This window comes from Mycetomoellerius zeteki, unplaced genomic scaffold (genome assembly GCF_001594055.1).
Source record: "Mycetomoellerius zeteki isolate Tzet28-1 unplaced genomic scaffold, Tzet1.0 scaffold197, whole genome shotgun sequence".
Lineage (NCBI taxonomy): Eukaryota > Metazoa > Arthropoda > Insecta > Hymenoptera > Formicidae > Mycetomoellerius > Mycetomoellerius zeteki.
The window spans coordinates 234,876-262,210 of record NW_017256926.1 but is presented as its reverse complement, the minus strand read 5'-3'; the positions used below and the strand labels follow the sequence as shown (position 1 = coordinate 262,210).

The 27,335-nt window shown below is 31.2% G+C and overlaps 1 protein-coding gene across 2 annotated transcripts in view; it reads left to right on the top strand.

Annotated features, from left to right (window-relative positions):
• The first annotated feature begins 5,938 nt into the window (after positions 1-5,938).
• Positions 5,939-27,335, top strand: part of LOC108722114 (secretin receptor) — a 56,292-nt gene continuing 34,895 nt past the window's right edge. Inside the window, exon 1 of one of the 2 annotated variants that reach the window (XM_018447050.1) lies at positions 5,939-6,512. The gene's annotated coding sequence lies outside the window, so the exon portion shown is untranslated. Of the gene's footprint in view, positions 6,513-20,393; positions 20,416-27,335 lie in introns of those variants that run through there. The other variant, XM_018447051.1, reaches the window with a different exon arrangement.

Genomic DNA, 27,335 nt, shown 5'->3' with positions numbered 1-27,335 from the left:
AATGTGTGTATACCGTAAATGGAACCGCATCGTTTAATGATTATTGCAATTTGTAACAGTCATAAAATGTATTAAATATTTATGATGTTATGATTTTGTGTATATATCGAAACACATTCGTAAAATTTTGATACGGTAACGATTTTACAATTTTACGTAACGTTTATAAACGTTTTTACGTAAACAAAAATTAATTAAAGAAATAACTTATTGTTCCAATACTCACTTAAATTTTATCCATCATATAATGCATAATAATTTATTTTATCGGTAAATGTGCGCATTTATTTTTGAGTCTATAATATATGTAAATATGTAACGTAAATACCAAATACGTGCAGTTATCGATAAAAGTGAGATATGAATATATCGGTCTAAATTATTACTTCAACTTTTCTCAATGACAAAATAAATCAATTTTATCTTATCCCTTATTAATCTTGTTAAAAATTTTGTGATAAATTTTCATTTGACAAATTTGTTTGAATATCTTCAGATAATATCTTTCGTACTATATTCTAACGTTCTTAAGAATGGTGTTCATTATACGATATGCTTGTCTATAATCAATCATCCTCCATCACTTGTGTCTATCAGGTGCTTTTAAAAAGATTAAAGAAGATTCCTAATTTCGAGAGTCGCTAATTTTATTATCTGTACACTTTCATTTACGATCTTACGATCATTTACGATCATTTACGATCACTTATGATCATTTATTATCACGATCACTTTCAAAATGTGTTGAATAAGTTAATCAATCATATAAATCTCTTTTTAAATCAACGACACGTGAAAAGTTGAAGTTACATTATACTGACTTATTGATATCGCAATTGCGTAATCATTTTTACGAAACGATTAATTAAACGAGATTCATCCCAGATTAAAGACACGTGACGATTATTTATTTCAGCTTCGCAACCAACTGACATACAGAATAGATAAAAAATAATATGGTTAAACTCGATGAGTAAAAACATAATTTAAAAAAATCAATTTTAAAACGAAATTTATAGATTATTTTTTATTTTCCTTTTTAATATATAAAAAATTATTTAATGATTTAATTCTAAATCAAATGTAAAATAGAAAGGAAGAAGGTTTAATATAGTTTTTCAATTCTGATTATTATTTTGTTATGATTCCCAATATATTGCTGTGATAAATTCAAATCATCGTAAAAGTATACAATTGAAAGGAGTTAAAGTGCATTTTAACTCCTCTAGATGTTTCAATGTATAGGTACATGAAAGTTTGTCATAAAGCTTATACATAGGTATGTAGTTGTACATTTTACACAGTACAGTGTAACATTTATTAAGCTATAAAATTGATTTATTTGTGTGCTGATTGTCTAAAAGAAAATTTTATATCAACGTGCTTCATACGTCGGTCTATCCTGCCATCTGTATCGATGAAATTTCAATCCCCTCCCAGAAAGACTAATAACTATCGTGATACAAATACGTGATTGGTAAGGATAAAGACTCCGTCCCTACGTTGCTCCTATCGAGATACTCATCGGTTATTGATAACAGCTTATCTCGGGTTATCGACTACTGTTTGTTTAACCAAAGCGTGAAGACAAACAATTGTCTTTAAGCATCCGTGAATCAGCGGATTTGCAGAACAATATTTACAAATTCTATAGAATTATAGGTGTAAAATGTTTCTCAAATTTTTTTATATTAGTTGAGTCAAATAAAGTTTAAAAATTGTTCGACAGATTTTGAAATTTGTCAATTATTTAATGTGCACTGTTAAATCTATAGTGTCAAATTTAACTTAACGTGAGTTAACAATAATATCAGAACTGAAGTCTATTTTTGATTTTGTGACTTTGACTTTGACTTTGTCACTTTGTTTACGGTTGTGTGAATAGTAACTCACGTGAAGCAAGGCATATTTATGCAGGAAGATATCTCCAATGCAATTTATCGTTTCGTCAAACATTTGCGAACATTCACCTGTATTTCGGAAACTGATCCGTTTAGGACACATATTTATATGGACTTTTTTACTTGAAATAAACCAAAGATCACTCTGTTGAGTATGGCAACATACTTTACTAACATCCTGTATTATAGTGTCAAATTGATACTATATAGTGTCAAATATAGCCATTATTTTAGTGTAAAATAACGATATGATTGAATAGGAGCAGTGGCGACTCACATTAAGTTAAATTTGACATTATAGATTTAACAGTGTAAATATAAAAATATACTAATTGTTTGTAACTTAATCATTCGCTACATCTACATTAATTAATTCAATACTTTCTTCAATGATAATCAATAGAAAATTATATATCACAAGACGCAGATCTCTAATTTATAGGTATTTGACGAATAGATATTTGATTTCTGAAAATAGCCTGATAAAAGGAGTTTCTACGAGATTAAATCAGTGCGTTATCATTACAGCTGATACCATAAGTCTTCATTCACTTGATGCTATCATCAGTCTGTAATCACGCACATGCGTGGTCTCTTCCATTCAATCTCGCAAAGTGCTCTGGCAAAATATTTTTTCGCATCAGTTCTGATCCATTTGATACTAAACAGCAAATGAAAAATTTGTGAGTTTTATTTATATGTCTTAAGATTAACTTCAGCCATAAAAATAAATTTTCAAACTACAGATACCCAGAAAAAACTACATGTTTAATATAATACGTAAATACGTGGGTGATTCAAGTCAAATCAGGACTTTTATTCTTATGTTCATGAGAATAAAAGACCCGGTTTGACTTAAACCACCCATGTATATTATAAGATATACAATTTTAATTAATTTAAGTTTCAATAAAAAAATAAAACATTTTTGAAAGAAATTTTAAAAAATTACGTTCGTTTTATTGCAGTTTAATCTGCAGAAATTCCCGTTGATACTCGTGCGCGCTTTTAATAATAAACATATTTATGCTTTTTCAGAAGTTAAAAGTCCATACATATAAGAGCTTTTACAATCTAAAATTATTCGCGTTACTGATACATGACAGAGAGACGTTATTACGTATCAATTCAAGTACATAGCTTTTTCATGCGATCTATTGAAATATTTTCTTTCCATAGAATTTTATTGGACATAATAAAATTCAATGATCTCGAAAGATCGTGCGACAATTGATATATGTAATAATAATAATGAGAGAAGTGGCGCAAGTAGGAGGCGTGGGAAACTATATATATTAGATATTCGAGAATATCACAATCAATCGTTTGATTGAAGGGTGCGTAGGTAGACAACACCGATTACTAAAATTATAGGAAATGTCTAGGTAGCGAATGTTCAACAATAATACGCAAGTCGAGACAACGCTCTGCGATCAAAGTTTCAATAATAGATTACGTGTATAACGTACGTATTCGCAAGGATTGTATTACAAGCTCAGAATATAAACGACATTTGTCGTTGGTTTCCACGTAAACTTGTTAATTATTCTTGTTTACGATATCGGCCATTTAATGAAAGTGCAAAGCTGTTCGTCGACTAGGCATTGTTTCTTTTGCTTTCGTTTTCGTTTCGCTGTTAAGTGTATGTTGAGTATAAAATAAACGTTTCCCTTTATACGAGCCTTACACAAGGCGCAATATTTACGAAGAATCGTGGAATCGCTATTTCGCCAGTAATTGATTTTTACGACGCAGTAGTTGTTCACCTTCGGATAAAAGCGTTTGGATAGCCATATCCTGTTTTTTTTACAATAAAATACAAAGCTGAAGACAAAATACAGTTTTGGAAATTCTGTTTGACATTATCCGCTTAACAAACAGTGTAAAATAAACTTTACGCAAGTAGAATATTCATTCAGAGTTGAAACGTTAAAAAAACATCAAACGCTTCGTATTGATCGAAGTCTACCAATTGCAATTACAAAGTTGCATAAATTTTTTTACATCGTTGAATTTCCAACTTGATAAACCTTAGCAAGAAAACTTAAAATTACATTATAATAAAATATCTTAAAATTCAAGAACTTCTAAAAAAGTTTTCTCAACATGTCACAATTATTTAAAAGTTTAAAAAAATATTGTCTTCAAGTGAAAGGCACTAAAAGAAAAGATATAAATAAATTGTCTTGTTTACAATACCGGTCGTAAATATTTTTAAAAAGATAATGACCGTCATTACAGTCTTTCATTAGTTATTATATATTATAGCTTTTCAATAAATTTAAAAAAATTGGAATTAAAATCCTACTGAAAAGAAGATTTAAAATAAACAAAAATCTGTATTTTTTATCATTTATAACTCAAAACTATTGATGTCTTCATGTTTAATGAGAATCTCCAATTCAAATTAAGATAAAAAACTTACTCGTGATATTTTATATGGTAATTTGATCGAAAATAAATTTATTCTTATATATTTCATATTTTAATGGCTAAAAAATGTACTATAATTTTTATTTCAATTTTTTAAAGAATGTATCCCCTATGTAAGTAATTTCATCTTTTAGTTTAAGAAAATTAGGATGAAATACAGTTTGCGGCTAGCTTCTGGCAACCTTATATACCCTCGAAAGCAACAGTTGGTGGGGAGTCACACGAGCTGACAGGCGCACAAAACGCGGGTGCAACGAGGAAAGCTCGAAACGAATGGTAACGGGGGTGAGCGTGGGAGAAAGAGCGAGAGAGATAGAGGAGAGGGGTGGAGGGAATCGGAAATCGAGCGGACATGCGTAAGATCCGACAATATACGGACGTATATCTGAGGAAGGCAGTCGCGTTGAAACGGCGCCCGACGTCGGACGTGCGGATATGCATGGACATTTTCGGACAATCCGCAAACACTTTGAGATATTACGCGAATGAGACGCTCAGAACGGGAGCAAGCACAGCATAAATTCTGACGGGGGAATAAATTTTAAAATTGACGATACGCGGCCGGGGAAATTCATTGATAACACCGAGGGTTAGTTCGTGTAAATCGTGCAACGGTAACTAAGAACGATCGAAAAAATAAAATAAATGATAAAAATTTATACCATCGCGATAGATATTGATTCAAACATAAAAAAAAAATGATAATATAATATTTACGTGACGCAATGTGTACAACGACAAGTGTCCAGTTACATTACGCAATATAAAATTACTGAAGGGATGCTCGGAATTTTTCAAACAGCGAGACATGCATAACCGCGTACTACTTGTAAGCGTTACCGATCTCGTGCATTGTTGTAATTAACATACTTTTATCATACAAGAGTTATCAAATAGTCAAAAGGTAATAACATTTAACATTTAACATTATATCTGTACTAATGGGATATAGAGAAAACTCATCGAAGCTTGTCGAAGGAATTTATTTAATAGGAAAGATTTATTCTAAACTTTCTTCGTTGAAAAAGCCACACATGAAAACGAAATCTTGTGGGCGATCTATCAAAATATCTACCTAAATCATTCATTCACTGAAAAATATATAGATTATTATATAGATTATTATATAGATTAATATTTGATAAGATTATTTTTTGTAGATCTATTTTTCTTAGCTTTTATTTTTTATTATTTAAAATTAGATATATTAGAAAAAAAATGTTTTATTCCATGAATCAAAGTTTTGCTATAACAACAAACATTTAGTTAATTTTTACAGGATAGGAAAATCACTATATGACGCTGAAACAGTATCATATTTTAAGACAAGAAATACAATAAAAAATAATGAATTATAACAAATTTCTTACTCAAGGAAAAATTGTAAGATATTAAAAATCCCCCTCCCTTCTAAAGGTTAAAACGTATCAATTAAAACTATAATTTTATGGGAACTAAATTGCTTCGCTGGTAAAAACAAATATTTTTGTTTTTTTACGCAGAAAAATGTATTTCGTGGAACTAAACTTTATATAACACAAATTATTTGCTGTAAAAAAATTAAAGCTACATTTTTCTTCCTATATTCAGAAAAAAAAGGATTGCAGAAAAATTATAAAAAGTTTCTATAAGATGAGTTTCTATAACGAGTAACGTGATGTCTTCCAGTTGTAATGCATACAAATGATACAAATATGCGGGATACTACTTCAAGTTAATATCATATTCCACCTCAATTTAGGACAAAGCGAGAGTTAATACATAAATGACCACGACAAGATTCTAAGACGCCACAAGAGACAGATGACAGATATTACATAATTAAATTCCTATTATCCTCGGCGTGTTATGGAGAGATTGTCGCTTATCATCGCAATATAAACAGGTGTACTATCGCGCGCGATACATTGAGCATTTCGACGTTTTTCATAACAGACAACACACGATATGATGATCTTTCGTGAATAGGCCGCTGTTTTTATCACGAATAAAGAGACGTCGGCTGATAATTGACAAATCTTTACGCAAATTAGCTGCGAGAATCTCGACAGATCCGTGCGAATTGAACGAGTCAACGTGACGACGTTGAAGTGGGCGAACGACGAGGAGATGAATCAAATATAAAACGAGATACGCATGCGGTAGTAACTCTCTCTTTCGAGGATGCCTCGTTTTGCGGTGAGTACTTTTTGCCTTTAGTATTTCTCGCAGGTAAATAAATAGATTAAGTTAGCACTTCGCAGTTAGCCTTAAAACGCACGTTTCCCAAAACGAAAAAATGTATTCTACAGATTTGATTTTGTTGTTGCAAGATATAAAGTAAAATGTGAGAGTACTCTGTAAAACTTTTAAAGTGAATTTCTCTGAAAAGTAAAACCTCACTCTTAAAGATTGAGCCACTCTTTTTTCAAGATTGACTCAATTTTCATTCTTAAGAGTGAAATTTCATTCCAAAGAATTTAGAGAGTAACGATACCTAATGTACGCGAGTACACCATTCATCTCGTTTGCCAAGATAGAGTGAACAATCTTGTACATTATTACCTGCGGAAAGATAAACATGATTGTCATGTCACATAACTCTTAACACACACACAGGGTGTTTCAGAAATAGTTGTCCAAACTTTAAGAGTATATTTCACTCATTGTAAGGATGAAAAAAGTCATATAAATGAGTTCGGAAACGCTTTCTTTCCAAGTTATAGATTTTTTATTTACTTATATCTAATCATTTTCATTACAGAAATTGCTGGAAATGATCGTCTTTGAGAAAAGATTTGTTGATAGAGCTTCTCTGCAGTTTCCATTAGCTCACCCATACATGTAATGGATATCTGCCAATTCGATATAGAATAAGCCATGTTGATGAATACTATCTTCACTCTTAAATGCTTAAATAAAGACTGATTCCAATTCCAGACCTATCTAATAACTTTTTGTTTACTTTAAAAGGTGAATAGAAGTACAATTCATGAAGCGTCGAAGCGAGGCATGTCGTCCGACATAAATACGTACAATGTAAATAAGAAATGTTTATAACTTGAAAAGGAAGCGTTTCCGAACTCATGTTTATATGACTTTTTTTCATCATTACAGTGAGTGGAATATGCTCTTAGAGTTTGGTCAACTATTTCTGAAACACCCTATATACATATATATAACTATATACGCAAATTATAAGTTGCACAAGACTCAATTCTATAATGATCTTTAATAATTATTTTGATTCTCAACAATTTTAATCGAAGATAATATAAAGATATAAAGATTTTCGCATCTTTATATGGATTAATATCAGTGACACAGAGAAATTGCTTCCGCTTTCATACTCGTTGCTATGGTTTTGTCACGTGCTAAGTTCTCCACGTTCTCAATTTTGTACGAATTCGTTTCATACAAGTGTATTAGATCGAAGTTTTAACGAAACAGGTTCTATTTCTAGTCACGTTCAGATGAATTTTGATTATTTTTGATAATTGAATGTCATCACAGTAAACTGGTAACAGGCAGTTACCAGTTTACTGTGATGACATTCGATTAATATGTCACGATACAATAAACAATATTTCCAGTTTTTCAACTTTTTGCTTACGGTTGAATATATAACGATCGTTATTCTGAATCAATGAATAAAATGCGAAACCGATTTAATTGGGAAAAAAATAAATTTAAATAAATAAATAGCTGTATTAATTAGTATGTAATATTAATTAATAATACTAACACGATTCTCTAAAGCCGAAAAAGGTTTTTATAATCCTTAAATACGAATATATATCTTGGATTTGCATACTCTCGCCTCTGTTTTCAGAAATTCATCGAACAAAGTTATAAAGTAATTAACATAAACACTTTATGAATAAACATGAAGGTCAACTTTTACTTTATATCAAAGCGATAATCAGGGATTTAAAAGAACATCTTCAATGACAACCGTGTTTATCTTTCAGCGCGCAATAAACTTGTGTCTCAATCTTTCACGTGTAAATATATTTGTGTAATCGCTGAAATAACGTGAGTGCAAAATACAAATTTCGACTGTAATTTCGTACGCTTTTCACGTCTCAACAGAGACGATATATTCAGGTGCTGTAGGCAAAAGGTAGAGAAAAGGGAAAGGAAATAAAGTGCAGAGAGACGCAAATAGTTGCCAAATAACTAGGACTAAAATGGAAAGCTCGACATATATAGCACAGGATTGTTCTTAGTTCTTACCTATGTCAGCGTGGCAAATGCAAACGTGATAAACAATAGCAACTCTAAGCAGCTTACGACAAACAACAGAGATTTGGCGGATTGCTCATCTGACCTACTGCGTACATGCGGAATACTTGGAATGGTTATATCATCGTTCAGGATATCGATATATGAACAAAAAAGCGACTTACTTCGGTATTACCTTCTAATTCTTTCCCAAGTAACGTTAGCTTTATAATCACCGACATTGTTATCCGTTGACACTTCAGAAAATCGATGAGAAGTCTATAAGAAAATTTAAATTATCACGAGAATATTAATTACACGACGGAAAGAGTAGAACTGCGTATAAATAATTTTTATGACGCTATATTACTTTTTAAAACTGCTATCAATTTACTGAATATTATTAACCTAATTTCATATCATCTTATCTGATCATACCAAGCATACGTTTTGTTTTATTTTTGTCTTTTGTCTAACTTGGAATCAATAATCTGAAACAAAGGATACCACATTAATTATATAGAAAATTGGATCTCCGCGTGAAATGACTTTTACTTTTATATGTAATTTAACTTATAATGTAATGAACAAAAGATGTCACAAAGCTCAATAATGAATAATTTTTCAACTATGGTATATTAAAGATGCTCCGTAAGCACCATAGCTAAAAAGAATTATCTGTTATTGAGCCTTGTGATATTTTTTGTTCACATTACAAGCTACATCATGTATAAAAACTGACTCATTTCACCGGAACTCAATTTATCATATAATTAGTAGACCCTGAACTAATTATATGGAAAATTGTGTGATAACTCATTTCCCGGGACCCATTTTTCATATAATTAGAATGTGGATTTTTCATGAATACAACACATTTTTTCCTATTCTGATAAAACACCTTTAACATATCATATGTGCGATTTATTTTTATCTTCAGCAAACTATTGTCCCCTGAGTAGGAATTCATGTTACGCTTTGCTCCAAATTAAAAATTGAAAAAGAAATCTGTCAAAACTGTCCGATAAGTAAAAACCTTGATATAAATAATACCCTGATGTAATCGATTGTGTTTTGTTTTGAAGATAGCGGAGATATCTTATCAGAAATATATAAGAATACTACATAAAGGTGAGAGAGAAAAGATAGACACTCAGAATCAGCCTTATAATCGCACTCTCATAAAAAGCTGAGATTTCTGAGAACATGCAATTATCTGGTAACAGTAATCTATTTGCCATACGTTATCTTATTTCCGTAAAAAAGATGAAAGGGAAGATATATACAGATCCGGTAAATATTGACATTCGAATTTCTGGAATAAGCTTACATAAATATAACGGTAATTAAAATGAAACTAATCGTAATAAATCAAAATAACTGATCTTTGCTTTAAATTATACGAGAAATTTGCAAATTAAGAGTTCTTATTCCAGTAAATAACAGATGTAATAAAATGATTGTGCTTGTAAAATATCATAAAAAGCATTTGAAAAAATCAACAGACTTATTCCGTAATAATCTCGCTGAATTAATCAACTAAGACTTTTAAGTGTTCTATCAGTAAATTGCACGACGGACTTACTTATAACTTTAAAAATCGTTAATTTATAAGCATGTTTCAAAGTAATGGATTATTTCGATTAGATTTTACTATCAACCGTCAAAGCTTTCGGCTTTAAAAATTCGTGAAAGGCAAACAGATCAAGTAGATATAAATCAATCGTATCTGATCATTTCAGAGTATTGTCAACAATTTTCGCGTTTTTTACAGTGGTATTCGATTTAACCTTTCAGTACAACCGTATCGTATTACAATCCGATACAATTTTACTCGTTCACCCGTGCAATACTAGATAATGAAACAGTTATTCATAACATTCAACCATCTTTCCATAACAACAATACAACGTTGACATAATCAAGTTTGACGACGATAAAATAAGCGACAGCTACATAATTATTCTTCGAACGTGCATAATTAATATTGCATGAACGTTAATTAAAGGTACGTTATGGATAAACCGTGGAAGGTTTTCTTTTAGATTATAATAAGAGGGATAAAGCTCATCATATTGTGATGCAGCAGGAAAATATTGTTCTCTGTCGCTATTACTTCACAAATTTATACAATAAATTTTGCATATTTAATTATTATACAACAATTTTTGTTATCCAATTACTAGCATTTATTTTCTGTGTGTTTCACTCATTATAAAAATTAAGTAGAAATACCGCGCTTACGTACACTTTTTAAGTTTTTTACTACTGTGTGATATCATATCTTATTTATAATACATAAAAATAATTGAACAATAAAATGCTAACAAAGGAAGAAAATTTCATTCATACGACGAATTCGTTACGCTCGAAATCCGAAAGATTCAATCCGAATGATTCAATTAAATTACCTCGACGGGAAAAAAATCAATATGCCAATTAAGAATCTTAATGACACTTCGTTTATTTGTTCGCGCAAAAGAAAAGCCAATTAAACAAATAACAGGAAAGAGAAGTTTGAGCAGGAGCACTCGAGACTTCTGTCATTGGCAAATTGCATTTTGCGACAAATGAAAATGAACGTACAAAATAAACGTACACATTAGAAACAATTATAATTATTTTATTCCGAATCCATCTCGAACAAAAATCCACGATACTAATTAGCAAACATGATAATTTCCACCGAAGGCATATGCGATTCGGGAACATTACTCGGGTAGCAAGGTCTAAATTCAATAAAGTGACGCACACCATTCCGTCGTACATACACGTCGCGTTCCGTCTGCCAATCGCAAATGCGTGATTAAATTACGCGGGTACGCGCATTCGTGGGACGCTTTGAATTTTTCACGGCACCGTACGAATCGATCCGCGACACGAGTGCACGGAAAATATTGACGCACTTCCGCCGCACAACAAGCCTTCAATTCCAATGTCGATTTTAAAAGACGAGAGACACAGATGGATTGAAGAATTATGTGAACCCTCGGGTGCAATCTCATACAACCAGAGTGTTTGAAATATTGGCGAAAAGGATGGCACTTGTTACAATACGATCTTTCTCGATATCAGATTAAAAGCAAAAAACAGAAAGAGATATGGAGAAAGGAAAAAATGCAAATGTAATGTATAAAAATGCACATAGGTCTGAAAATTATACATGTAATTTTGTCATTATAAGGCCACTCGCATGGAATATTCAAATGATGAGAATAATTACTGTCCTCAAATTATTACAATTTTGAACAGCAATGAGTAAAAAAAAAGCTTTTGTATGAAAAATTAGCGTTTTTAGTTGCAAAGTATTTAAAAATAAAGGAATTTTGATGAATTAATTTACAAATATAAAAATATTATGATTGCCATAATTATATTATTATTATAAATGTTTGAATTGGAGAAAATACTTAAATAAATTTATATTAAAAATGTGGAATGTTTCATTTATGGTAAAAATCACCATAAATTCACTAAACTTGTATAAAGGCAGGAAAATAGGATTATTTCACAAACTGTAAAATGTGTACGCACTGAATCGTTTTGTTAATCTATCTCGCAATTTTCTGGCAAAAAAACATATCCGGCAAACTTACGTAAAATCCGACAACGTAAAAGAACGTCATCATGATATGTGACATTAAGATACATATGGTATATATGTACAGAAATAAATAAAAGCGTGAAAAAGCTCCAGCTATAACATCACGCGAGCACACGTCGGCATACATTTTTGCAATAATTTACGACTACATCTGCGTTTTCTCTCGGGGGAAAATAACCTGAACGCATAAGTATATAATCAACATTTATGGGTGATATGTTAACAGGGACAATTACAGATTAACTACGATGGGCAGAAAAAACGAATAAAAAGTTAACATAAACGTCGAAGTAAGCGATAAGAAAACTCGTATATAAAACGAAAATATAGATTTGTGACCTAATAATGCCATAAAAATGACATAAAAAATTATAAGAACGTACGTATCAAAATGACTATTTCGTTAATTATAAAATTTTCTTCAGAGAATTTATTATTATTTATTTAAAAGTAGTAAAAATTGTTACTTTTAATCAATTTAATTAAATAAGTAATAACTCCCAAAAGTATCGCGTGTTAAAGCAATAAAGATATAAAAATATTGTATAATATTTGTCATGTCTGCATATATGTAAATATTCTTTCTCACATTTCTCTTCGTATTTCTTATTATAATATTTAAAGTTTGTTATTTTTTGCAAAGTTTGAAATTAAACTCACAGAACTTCAAGACATAAATTACAGTTTGTTTGAATATAAAGATGCATCTGTGTTGTGTGATATACGACATAATATAGTCATAATTATGATCTAGAATCTTACGTTTCTTGATCGTGGCCGCAACATGATCCATCTAGCATTCTGATTCTTCACAATTTTTTATTCTTTCAATTTCTATTTATGTGCGCTTTTTATCTCGGCAATCATATATGGTTTTACAAAGCATATAATTGACAATACAACATTGTAACAAGTAAGAATAAAGGTAAACGTCCTGCATCTACTTTGTTATTATCCACGTATTTACATTTTTACATTATAGTAGTTATGTATGGAAAGCATGTTGCAAGATAGAAAACAGCTGTAGAATAATACATCCAGAATCCACGTATTTTATTGAATAATGCCATAATGAAATTTTTTATTAAGGAAAGCTTTGAAGAACAGATCTGAATGACATGTAATTTATTTTCATTTTTATGTATATACATGTTATGTTCATTTAAATCGTGGATTCCGATGACATAAAAAACGGAATATAATCTAAATAATGCAAACAATCAATACATTTCAATATTAATAAATCCATACCGTTCATACGATAATTAATATCATCTCTCTTTTAATATTAAAGATAATATAAAATTAAAATTCTGCAGAATATTTTTATCGTCTTAAAATTTATGTATAAAAATAATTCAATTATTTACATGAAAACTAAATATTGTTTCTCAATTTTCATTTCATTTGAAAACTTTTATAAATGACGTATTAATTAATTTCATTCTTTTTAATCATTTGTTTAACATTGCCTTCCGTAATCCAAATTAAATCATCTCAACTACAGATTGCATGCAGCTATTTCTGTTGCAATTTTGATATCTCTCTACAGTATTTATGAAATGTTTCTATGTATTACTCTTCCATTTGTATGTACATTCAAAAGATTGTGAGTATTGCATTAGAGAAATAATTAAATTATAATGCTTATACATTTAAAATAGGATTATAATTGACAGAGATTTTTAATTAAAAAAATATTTTCTCGTAAAGATTTTTTTTTTAACTATTTATTTATTCGCAGCATATATTTACTATACGTGGATGTCTAATATCTATATATCAATAATTAATTTTAATTAATGATTGTTCTTCCATTAGTTTTTAAAGTAACCAATTTACTACCCAACCTACTAGTAAGCAGAGCAAAATAAAATCGAGAATCATTTCTGAAGTAGATTCTATCTGCAATCTATCTTTATTCTAATTTACCAACTTTCCATCGATTAATTTATTCCATTATATTATTTCCAGAATGATACATTTTAATAACATTTAATTTTAATCACAAATAAGATAAATAACTTCTTATTGACTGTTCACATTATTTTAGATTATTTTATTTTGGAATATTATTTTTCATATTATATTTTTGTCGACATTTTCTTCTCGAATATAATTTTTATTATAGCAAATTTTTGATAAAGTGGTAACCATCTATTGCACAACGAAAGAACGAAAGAAGGAAAGAACCGTTTCTTCTATTATTCGTTCTTTTAAATTACACCTTCTGGTCCTGTTATTTCTCTTATGGCTTGTTCTAGAATGTCCATTACGTAGTTTTTCCCATTTCGAGCACAAAAAAATGTCAAGAAGTGCAACTGAAAAGAACGAAATTTAATATCTAGCACTCACCGTTCGCAGTTGTAACCGGATATACCGCAGCATCCAACAATATCAAGAATCGGAATTTACTGTTTTCTCTCCAGCACGCAGCCTCGGGTCCTCCATCCTTGTTCCAAGTAAATACATGACCGAAGCGATGTCGACTGCAAAAACGTATAATCACATTTCCAGCGTAAATCTTTTGCGTGATTATTTTCACTTTCGAACGTGACATTTAATTTATTGAAATACAATAAACGATACACGCTATACAAATAATAAACTATACTATAAAGAAATTTTCCATCAGGTACGCACCTAGGAATTTTATATTGTAAGAATCTGCTGATTAAATTACGTTCAAAACTTCAAAGTGCCAAAAATCGATACTAACTGTATCACCACGCAATACACGGATCATATGATATTTTTCTTGATACTATACATTTATTTTCTGCAACCTGAAAGAAATTAAGTAATAATAATTTAAATATAATAAAAATACAAAAGGTTCTTATAACAATTGCGACCAGAGCAATTTCTTATCTACAAATAACCAATATAAATGTAGCTAATGTAAAAAATTATCGCAATACAATGCCAAATTATTATTTCATATTTTAATTCATGCACGTAATTTCCCACTTAACACAAAGTAACAGTTATATAAATGTTAGTTGTAATTTCCCACTCAATGATATAACTGCAATATAATACACATGTTATCGTGTTGTAATCGTTGAGTGGAAAATTACAAGTAACAACTATGTAATTGTTACTTGCTGTTTGGTGAGTTTGGCTGTGTTCCATTTCACGCATGATGTGCATGATGTATCTTTTATCCTTGTTATATACCGAATGTTAAACAAGGATAAATGATGCATCATGCATGAAATGGACTGCAGCCCTTATAAGCATAGCAATCTGAACATTAACAGCAACTTTATTTTTCTACGAAAAAGCTATATTATTGCTAAACTATATTTTAAACTATATATCTGTAAATACTGCATTTACGAGAATATTATCAATTACATATGTATATAAGTAATTTTAATAATTAATATTAACTCATGCACATGCATATGCAATCTTATGGTAAGAATAATACTATGGTCGCAATGTATTTATTCAATGAAAATCGCATTTTCACACTCAGTCGACATGATACATCACATCCAAGTAACATTACGATCGCATGAAGTTTATTTGACGAAATTATGGCATGTTTGCTTTCTAGTGACAAAATATACTATAAGCAATGAATTTTCTATTTTAAATGCAATAGGCGTGCATCTGAGTTTCGGTATTAAAAAAATTCAAAATTAAATTGTGTCTAGACGTACCAAAATTTGCTATCATGTGAATATAGCTACCATGAATATAGCTATGAATTTGAGACAAACTTCATTCACAATTATACATACGCTGACTTCGTTTTCAAATGTCACTCCGATTTTACGAAATTCCGTAAATTGTTACGATAATTGTTCCTAATTGCTTCACATCTGAAACAAGAAATGAAAAACTGATTATTCGTTATTATCAAACGTCAACACTTCCGATAATTTTCAATCGCGTGTGTTTATTCGCGTATTTTAATGAATTTCAGTCGAGATTTCTGTCAAAAATTCTTATCGCGATCGCTTCCTGCGTTATAATTACCTTTGTACCAGATATTATACACGTCCGTTACCGAGAGCGTCATAAATTCGTCGAAATTCGAAAAAGACTTTGCATCACACACGACTACCGGCGATCAATTTGCATCATTTAACCTACAAAATGACGAGCCATTTTACGCGCAATCAGGATAACAGCTGACAGCGATTGTTAAATGCGTTTAAACGACATGTCGATCGAAATGAATTTTTGTCGTTGAATTTCTGTTGCTCCGGGATGTTTTTCACTCCACAAAGTTTCGTGCGATTACGATCGCATCACGCTTGTTCTTGCGTACTGTACGTACTTCTGAAGATGTATACTTACGAATGTTATGTATTCCGATTATCGCTGCATCGTAAATATATCGAGAATATGGAAAAGAATTCGCGATGCTTGCAATCATCGGCGATCAGTACGTGTCGTTCGAGCACTTCGACAGTCGACTTCAAGTAGTTCAAGTCAAGCGTCAAGATGGCGAGCGACTTGGCGGCTTGGCGCGCGATCGACACGACGACTGGCGAAGATCGCCGAAGACGCCCGAACTTCGAACTTCGAAGGGTATTTTCCGATCGCGGCGATTTCGGTGTCGCGTTCAACTCGCGCGTATTTCAACTCGCGATTTTTCGCGCAATCGTGTCCACGACGCATTCTCAAGCATTAGGGCGCGTTCACACCTTGACGGAAAAGCAGAAAGCGGAAAAGCAGTGGCCAATCACAACTCGCGCTGGTAGTAAGTAATACAAAACGCCGAAATTGTCGAATACCAGCGCGAGTTCTGATTGGCTGCTGCTTTTCCGCTTTCTGCTTTTCCGTCAAGGTGTGAACGCGCCCTTATACGTATTATCGGATGTGTGTACTCACGAATATTACGTACTTCCATTGCCGTAAGTATTGCAAATCTGCCGAAACACGAAACAGATTTCGCGATGCTTCGCGTCGCAGCCACCGGCGATCTGGAATGCGTCCCATATTTCACGCATAAGTCCGGATCTACAATAGATATTTTAAGCCTCAAGCCGTAAGAAATTGACCAACTACAGTCGAATTCGATCGAGGAGAATAATCAACTTATATCACTGTTAAATCTATAGTGTCAAATTTAACTTAACGTGAGTCGCCACTGCTCCTACTCAATCATATCGTTATTTTAAACTAAAACAATGGTTATAGTTAACACTATACAGTCCTTGCTTTCCAGCAAGGATACAGTCAGACAATGGCTACGTTTACACCGTGCGCTTAGTCCGCGACCTATGCGATAGGTCTTTGTTTAATAATAGGATAAACAAGGACGTCTATTGTATAGGCCATGGCCTAAATGTACGATGTAAACGTAGCCACTGTGTAACACAGTGAATCATTTCATGTTTAACGTTGGCAAACAACAAGGATAAAACGACTCACTGTGTTACACAGTGTTTGACTATGTCCTTGCTGGAAAGCAAGCAGTGTCAATTTGACAATATATAGTGTCAAATTTAATTATTGTTTTGGTAAAAAATAACGATGTATTTGGTAAGAGCAGTGGCGACTCACATTAAATTTGATACTATAGATTTAAAAAAGCGCAAATTATTACAGATATATTTACGTAATTGTTGAAAGCAATCGTTCAAGCAATATTAAACTAAAAATCCAGGAGTGTCAAATCTACATTTCTAAATTTAAAATTTTTGGAATATATTTATCATACAGGTACATGAATCTTCAAAATTTACACACTGTTAAATCTATAGTGTCAAATTTAACTTAGCTACTGTTTAGGACACATGTTTATATCAGGGCTCGTTATTATACGTTTAAACGAAAATACGTTTATACGTATAATTAGTATATCCGTTTATTAGAAATGTTTTTCCGAATATACGTGTAATTAACTATTATATGTTTAAAAACACGTTTACACGTATAATTAGCTAATTAAACGTGCTAATTAAACGTGTAAACGTTTACCTACAAGTAAACGTTTTTTTGAAAGCTAATATAAACGGATAAACGTTTTACGTTTACACGTATCTTCGAAAAACGGAATGATATTAGAGCCCTAGTTTATATGGACTTTTTTACTTGAAATAAACCAAAGAATCGCTCTGTTGAGTATGGCAACATACTTAACTAATACCCTGTATATGTCGTTAAGCTCCTGAGATAGTGAGCGACAGAGCGACTTGGCGCGCGATCGAGACGACGACTGACGGAGATTATCGAGGGCGCCCGAGCGTTATTTTTCGAGAGCGGCAAACGGTTGTCGTTTGCGTCTAAAAAAATTTTTATCTTGCAATGTTTCGCACTCTCGCATCCGCGACGCATTCAATCTCGCTCTCGGATGTGTATACTTACGAATGCTGCGTGTTCTGGTTACCGCCGCGTCATAGATAAATCGAAAAACGAAAGAGATTTCGCGACGTTCGCAGTCACCGGCAATCACTAGCGTTGTTCAAACGGCTAAGATGGCGAACGTCTTTGGCGCGTGATCGAAACGACGACTGGCGAAAATTGTCGAAGACGCCCGAGAAGTATTTTCCAATTGCGGCGAGTTTCGCGTCCAACATTTTTTACCTCGCGATGTCGCATATCGCGTCCGCGACGTACTTCAGTCTGTTGCTAGTTTTTCTGCTGGATTGTTTGTGTTTTGATAAATTACTACAAATTCTGCGTTCTATATAATACAATTCTAATAATTTAGACACTCGCCCCGGAAAGTCGAGAGATTCCTCGCTGAGGTAATATTTTTCGCGATAAGTTCTTTACTTTTCTAATTTAATTTATGAAGAATTTAGGGGGGAATAATAGCGTTTCAGACTGATTGTGTTGAAAGTCCGAAATTTATCGGCGCGCAATCATATCTGAAATAAATTTATTTAATAAAAAATATACATCGTATTATTCGAAACATCTAACTTGGACCGATAATTCAATGATGGCGTTCTCTGTCATATTCGATCTAATAATTTACTGAAACGCAAGCAATTTATCAGGAAAACACTCTAAAACTTTTAAGGTGAATTGTCACTCTGAAGACTCAAATCTCACTCTTGAAGATTGAAATTGAGCCATTCTTATCAAAACTAATTCAATTTTCACTCTTTAGAGTGAAATTCCATTTCAAAGAGTTTAGAGAGCAAGCATCGTGTGCCGCAAGGCTTCACACTCAAGCATTATGTGCTCTCAGATATGTATACTTACAAATGTTACATCCTCTGGTTATCGCCGCGTCATAAATCAATCAACCGAAAAACGAAAGAAATTTCGTGACGCTACGTTTGCATCCACCGGCAATTAGTGCGCATCATTCAAGCGCTGAGCTGACGAGTGGCTGACTTCGCGCGCGACTTCGAGACGACGACTGGCGGAAATTGTCGAGGACGCCCGAGTGATATTTTCCGATCGTGGCTAACGTTTGTCGCGTCCAGTACTTTTCACCTCGCAATATTTTGCGCTCTCGCGACGTGCTCTCGGAAGTATGTACTCACGAATATCAAGCATTTTGATTACCACCTCATCGTAATTTGCCAAAATACGGAAAGGAAGCACAACGACGTCGGACCGACGCGAGAATGAAACTTAACGAAGTTCGAAACGCGTTCAAGCAAAGTTAAACTATCCCAGATAACACAATAAAGTCTAAAGTTGCGACGTAAAATATATTAAAATTAAAAAGATGCCTTTTAGAAGACTTTAAGATAATCCTTTTACATAAATGTCTTTAAGACGTCTTTAAGACTTCTTTAAGATATCTTATGTCTCGGTTTTGGACATTGGTGTTATCTGGGTAGCTCTCCAAGTGATTGAACGTAATTGGTTCTTACTTTTGGACTAAATACACCAACCAACCACATTCGATTGTTCGGCAAGAAGATTAGCTCTTTTGTCCAGCTTAAACGCGTCTACCTTAATATGTTGTATTTATAACGTATAATGTAACGTATTAAATCGGACGGTAACCAGAAGCAAAATTGTGTGAAGAAGGTATGTAATGATTTCAAATAAGATATTAAATTTCGACGGACGTATAAGTCTTAATTTTGAAATTTTTAATTTTATTACTGCATTATTAGATGCAATGATCAGATGCACAAGATTCGCGCCGATTGATTCGCCGAGAAACGAGAAAGCTGATATTTGTGTGAAAAATTTCAATGTGAAAAAGTTTCCGTGAGAAACAATCAGAAACGAAAATGGCCAAAGAAGATGATGAACAATTATTTTAAAATATAAAATGTACAATTATAACACCTGAAACATTACTGTGTCTCCCGATGACCACGAAGTATCACATCATAGGTATGTTTACTTTTTTTTAATTCTAAGAATTTTATCCGCAGCGAGTTTATATTCATCAACAAATATCATAAGACAATAATGTAACAGTGAATGAATATGTTGTGAATCGAAGTTTTTGCTTGCGAATTTAAAATTGTATTTATGATTTTATATGTCATTCAAGGCAAATGTACTAATTTATAGTGAACAGTTAATGGACATGACCCAATTATTGAACGAAATGATAAAAATTTTAAATATTGAGCTTTTAATATATGTACGACTCTAATTAAATTCGTTGTGTATAAAAATTTAATAAGACGAATTTATTTAGAGACGTATATACCACTAAAAATTTATTAATTAAAACTCGAAAAATTTATTTATTAAAACTTTTTCTAATTAAATAACAAAAATCCTATTTTTGTAAATTTAAATTCACCCGGAAATATTTAAACACTAAAAGTGTCTTTTCATGCTGACGCTCAACGCTCATTTTTAGTGTCAAAATAGATCACGTGAAAAGTTGATGAATATTAAGCATCGATTTCGATCACGTGACCTATTTTGACGCTAAAAATGAACGTTGAGTGTCGCATGAAAAGACACCAAGATCTGCTTCGATCGAAAAAGAGGATTTCTTTTGTAATCAGATTTATTCTCATCGATCTATTTCAAATTGTAATTGTAATTCAAATTATAATTGTAATTTAAAGTTTTTACCAACTCGTCAATAATTGAGTTCATTAGTATATTTATTTTAATACGAGAAAAAGAGAGTATGATGAATCAAATATTATACACGCGTATAACATTTACTAAAATACATACATACATGTATACATAAAACCACAAACATAACATAAATATGAAATTATACATCAAATTCTATTTTAAAAATTTATGTGAATTATAGAACGTCAAAAATAGATCCCAAAGGATGGAGTTCAAGGATATTAAATAGCAAGAAATACATAAATTCAGTAAATTAACTCTCGAAACTGCGTTTAAGTTTATGCCTACTATGCGGTAGTGCGAATTTCAGAATTTTCGCCGGGTGCATACGCGACTAAAAAGTTAATAACACCGCAGCAAGTTTCTAGCGCGAAATTACACCGTCGTAACGCAAACAGCGATATGGTTATCTAACGAGAAAGCTGGTTAAATATGAAAACGCGTTGCGTCGAGCTAAAGAAGATACTTATAAGCATGTTGATATTAATAAATAACGTACGATAGTTGATTACTTCAGGAAGTCTGATCGAATAGCGTGGTCGCAAATTTTCATTTTTATTGTCAGAATATTTTCAAAATATTCAAAGGACGCGATACAAAAGAGCAAATATTTTATAGCTAAAACACATCAGTCTTAGCCTCCCTTTTGCTCGATTATGCATCGTTGAATTCCGCTTTGGTCTCTAAATCCTTTAGATCTCGCAAAAAATTGGACAGAATTCTTCTTATGGCTTCACGTGCCGTATATAATATTTGCTGTTTAATAACGTTAAACTCCATTCTTTGTAAAGCTCATTTTTGACGTTCTATAATTCGCATCAATTTTTAAGATAGAATTCTATGTATAATTTCATATACATGCCGTGTAATTTTATGTGTATATGTATTTTAATAAATATTGTATGCATGTGTATTTTTAACGCTTTAAATAATTTTGGTCTGTAAAGTTCATTTTCTCGGAACTCGCAAAATTTCAAGATATAATTCTTTTTATGATTTCATATGCCATATATTTTAATATGCATGTGTATTTTAATATACAAATATTTTTATAAATATATATTTTTAATTTTTTGAGTGTTTTATACGCCGTTTTTTTTAAAATTATGAATAAAATTTATCTCAAATTCTGATATGAGTGGATCATTTAAAACGGACTTTAATTGCGAATAAACGTTTCAACAATGTTTGTAATAAATGTCGGTAATTATTATCGATTTTTAAATGCATATATTTAATGAAGGTGTGAATGAGTTTCCGTGAGAACAGAACAGAAAGTAAAATGGAATTTTTATTTCCGACATGAACAAGAAACAGTATGGCAAATGCAATAAGGTCACATGGTGTAAAAGAAGGATTTTATCAGTAATAAGAAGTTCTTACTGCATTATACCTACATACATTTTTAATTAGATCCCTCGCAAAACGTATGAGATTCGATCTTTTACAACGAGAAGCGAATTAAAATTAAATTAGAATTACGACTAGAAGAAAATTAAAATTTAATGAAAATATAACTATTTAAAACTAAATTAAATTAAAGGATTACCTTTAATCCTATTACCTACACATATTACTATTATTTATTTATCACAAATAAAATACGATCTGAATATTTTTCACTGTCAATGTATTTCTGAATATTTCTGGTGCTATACTTTTTTAAGAAGAAAAGGATTAATTTTCTTATAATGTATTCATGTGTACGTATGTGAGAAAATTGAATATCATCTTTTACGTCAGTTTGAAAGGATCGATTCGAAGTGCGCTGTGCAAGGGATATTTCCTTGAAACCAACCACATTCGCAAGAAGCATACAGTCGCAAACACGCGTCACTGAAAGTTTTGATTCGCCCATACGAAGATCGATTCGACGATCGTGCGAATGTTCTTACGATGATTGATAATAATCGATTCCCATGCAATCAAAAATTTTCTAACAGATATAGGAAACGTATCTTTTTCACATATACACATACAGATTTCGAGAAAAATATTAGTCGGAATTATTCAAAAATATAATTAGTAATCTCAATTTTTACATTTCTTAATATTATGTATATGTATGTTCGCTTTTTTTTTGTATATCGTAAAGTGTCAGGATATTTTCTAAAACTGCGAAGGAAATTTTAAAAATTATTTAATAATGTTTCAATAATTTTCCGATAAAAGTACAAGCAAAAGAGCAAGCAATAATCTTCAAATACGAACATATTTGTCGTGAGTAAAGTATGCGCTACGTCGTGATGCTTCTTTGCATAAAACAACATTATATTAAGTGATAAGTGAGAAATACGTCGGTTTTTCTCTCGTTCTCGAGAGACCCATTTATGAAGCTTTAGTGAAAAAAAACTCGTTTCGCTGTCACTTGAAAACATAAAGAATTTAAAAACCAACAAGCATCTACATCAAGAAACAATAGCCAAAGAAGATTAATTAAAAATTCGAGAAAAAAATAATTATTCGACTTTTATTAAACTGTATTAATTGAGCAATAATTAATAATTATCGTATAAATATCTATACAGAGTTTAAGGTATTAAAATTGCCAATAAATTCATCAAGCCTTAATTTTACAAATATATTATTCGCTTCTTTATTTTTGAAATTTTTAATTATTCTTTAAATCTTTTAAACATATCCATTTATAGATTTTTTACGATAAATTGTTTTCATTATATCTTCGCGAAAAATTAATCAATGTAAGTCATAATTCCGGTATACTGCATGTATCATATGTGTCACCTTATATAAAACAACGCCACACCTTTATTGATACCGGCGTATATTAATTGCGAGACGACACTTGATGAAGTAAATCAATTAGCAATGATCGATAGTGTTACATCAAGGTCATGGTCTGCTTTTTAAAATATTGATGGATAGGATGTTCCTAAAATTTTCCTACTAATGATCTCTTAAAATCATTATCGAAACGCACGCAAAATTATATTGCAAAATTTCGCAGAACTAAATTATTCAGAATTTCATAGATATAATGCAGTTAAAGATATATTGATTAAGTATTGAAAATAATTAATTTCTATTTTTAGCTGCATTGTTGCGAAAAGCTCTCCGAATATTTAAAAATTTTCAAAAAATATTTTGAAAAGCGTAGGAGCAAAATTGTATTACAAACGGTTCACATCAAACCCAGAGAATTTGATTCCAGCGTATATCAACTTTATATAATCTGATCAAAATGCCAAAGTGAATAAATGCTAATTCTAAAATAATATCAATTGTAGAACGAGTGTCGATTGTAGCTTTTTTATTTTAACGTAATAGAACTTTCATTAATTAAAAAAGAAAAATGATAATAATTAGGCTCTAAGGAATCGGCGCGGTAGATAATGCATAATTATTAGATTGCAAATATATTAATTTTACAAATTATGTAAGAATCAAAAGACGAACGTTTTCGCTAACATGTTGGTCATCTTCAGTGTAACATATTTAAATGTGGATCGATAATCTGTACAGCGTGCATCAAATTGCAATCTTCAATGACTAATCCGCATCGTGTTTTAATTAATTTACACTGAAAAAATTTACTAAATCTTAATACATATTTCTTTGAATAGTATTAAGTAAATATTTATTTACAGTAAATAAATATTTATTCAATAAAAAGATAGTTAAATTATAATTAATGGTTTTTGTATTATATAAATACATGTTTACATTTAGTAAATATTTACTTAGAATTGTTTGAACAAATATTTATAAAAATTTAGTATTTCTTTAGTGTGCATAGCCTTTTTTATTTTATCTCACAATCAAATGTAATCTTTGTTTACCGTGTTACAAAATCATTCTAAAAGGGAATCGTAACTTTATCTAATGTTACCTTTACAATAAGCTACTGTGAGTGGTATCGGTTTTACGATGATCCGTTGAACTAATTGAACAAAGTGGGACTCGCGTGAGTATAAAGGGTTTCATGATGACAACGATAGACTTTTACTGCGTTTGCCAACATGTTACATGGCATCCTATTTCCGTTGTCACACGCTACGAATCAGTATCTCTGTAATCTTTAGCTGCGATACGACTCTCGCGTTAAACATGAGCAGGGTGGGGAGGGTTAGTGTTAATTTAGTTCCGTAATTGTAGGACGATGTGTACTCGTGAGACGTCTCATATCTTCAATCGTTTATACTTTCTGTATAGGACGAAACTTAATGTTGAAAAAAAGTCCTATTACTTTCCCATTAAATAATTATACGAGTAGGAGTAATTTGTAGAATGCATCCCAATTTCACGAAAGGTTTTTATAGATATAATTCTTTCGAGAAATTATTTCTTCTCGTAATAATTTCCGAGAGGAAATGCACTTCCTCTATTTCTAGAAAATATGTTTCCTTTTTATTTTCAGAAGATATATTTAATATATATATATATAAGACGCGAGTTGAAGATATTTTTAATAAGACGCGATTTATTATCATATTGAAATTATAACAAGACACATTTGTCGGGATAATTATTTACATTTTGACGCTATTACATTTAAGATATTTTCAATAATTATTACGTATTAAGTAATTATTAGGTATTAAGTAATTATTATGTATTCAGTAATTATTACGAGTACATACACGATAAAGTGTTTTCAAAGTTATTTAAAACTGCTATTAATGTTTCTGTTAGTTAGGAGCTCACGCCATTTCCTAAATTTATCGTGAATACAGTTCTGATTTATAACTTTATTTTATTTATTATTAGTTAATTGTGTTACACTTGACCTGTGCACTTCTTGATAGAAACTACGATATAGAAATTCAATTATATTTACGAAGGACACGGTATAGACGTTATTTCTCTGGAACTGTGTCAGCGTAAGTTGTGTGCAAGGGATAAGCATCTCGATTCAATGCTCCTATATAACAAGAGCAATTGAAGCTTGGCTCACATAATTGCAAATTAATTCTCGCGAGAAGCAGACGAGACAATAATGTATACATTAAATTGATTAAATCGTAATCGTAGAGGGCGGACAATCTAGGTGCAGATAACTGAATACTCCAAACAATATCAATTAGCAATTAACACGATTCCTTATAGATATATGTCATCTGTTAATTAACGATGGACCTGCGCCGACAAATGCCACCCGCCAGCTCGCAACGGGAATCATACGACTTCCTCTTATTCGATGAATTGTGTTATAATTGATTTCGGCAATACTTCGTATTCATTAAGCTAGTACCACTAATTTTTTTAGCAGTAGCAAAAAATATTTATGCCATTAGTAATGATACATCTCTCCAAGATCTCTTATTTATGAATTTTTTAATATATTTTCAGGGATTTTTAAATATAACATGTTAGTCATTTTTTACTAATTAAAAAAAAGTTAAAAGATATTATTTTACATTGAAATTTTAATTATTTATTTATGTACGAATAAAAACTGAAAAGCATAATTCCAATTCTTTCTGATCTGAAAGACAATGGCTGATAACCCGTTTTTATTTTAAAACCATAGTCTTAAACAGTCTTAAGACGCTAATATGGTGATTGGCTTATGACATTTTAAGACTGTACTTAGAACGGTCTGAAACCAAGTAGAAATTTCAGCCAATATATACTTTCTTTTTCTCTCTCTCTTTCTCTCTCTCTCTCTCTCTCTTGCTCTTAAAATTTAATTTTAAAAGTTAATTATATAATTATATAATTAACACAAATAATTGACATAAACAATATTGAGTAATACAAATAATTCTATGTAAAAAAATATTTAATTCATTCTGCAATAACTTTTTTATTCAATGAAACACATTTAGTATTTTTTTTCAATGAATCATTTAATATTCAAAACTCTTAAGTTAAATCCTCCAATTTGAAAAATTTCACGTGCGATTGTTGGCCATCATTCGGATTATTAGGTTCAATTATGCTTGATCTCCATTATAATGTGAACAAACAAATGTTACAGTCCAACAAAATGATGAAACTAGACGTTTTGTCGAGTGGTAATATTATGATTAACTGTATTACGTACTTCAGAGCTATTTGCAAGATTGAAGTGCCAGTAGATATTAACGGATATACTTGAATGAGAGATATTACTGTATGAATTTATTGTATTGATTCCAGTCTGAGTGGTTGATCACGTTTTTAACTGCTTTATTTAAAAAGAGTAGCAGCATAAATTATTATACATATATAATAATATACATATCATGATATATATATAATAA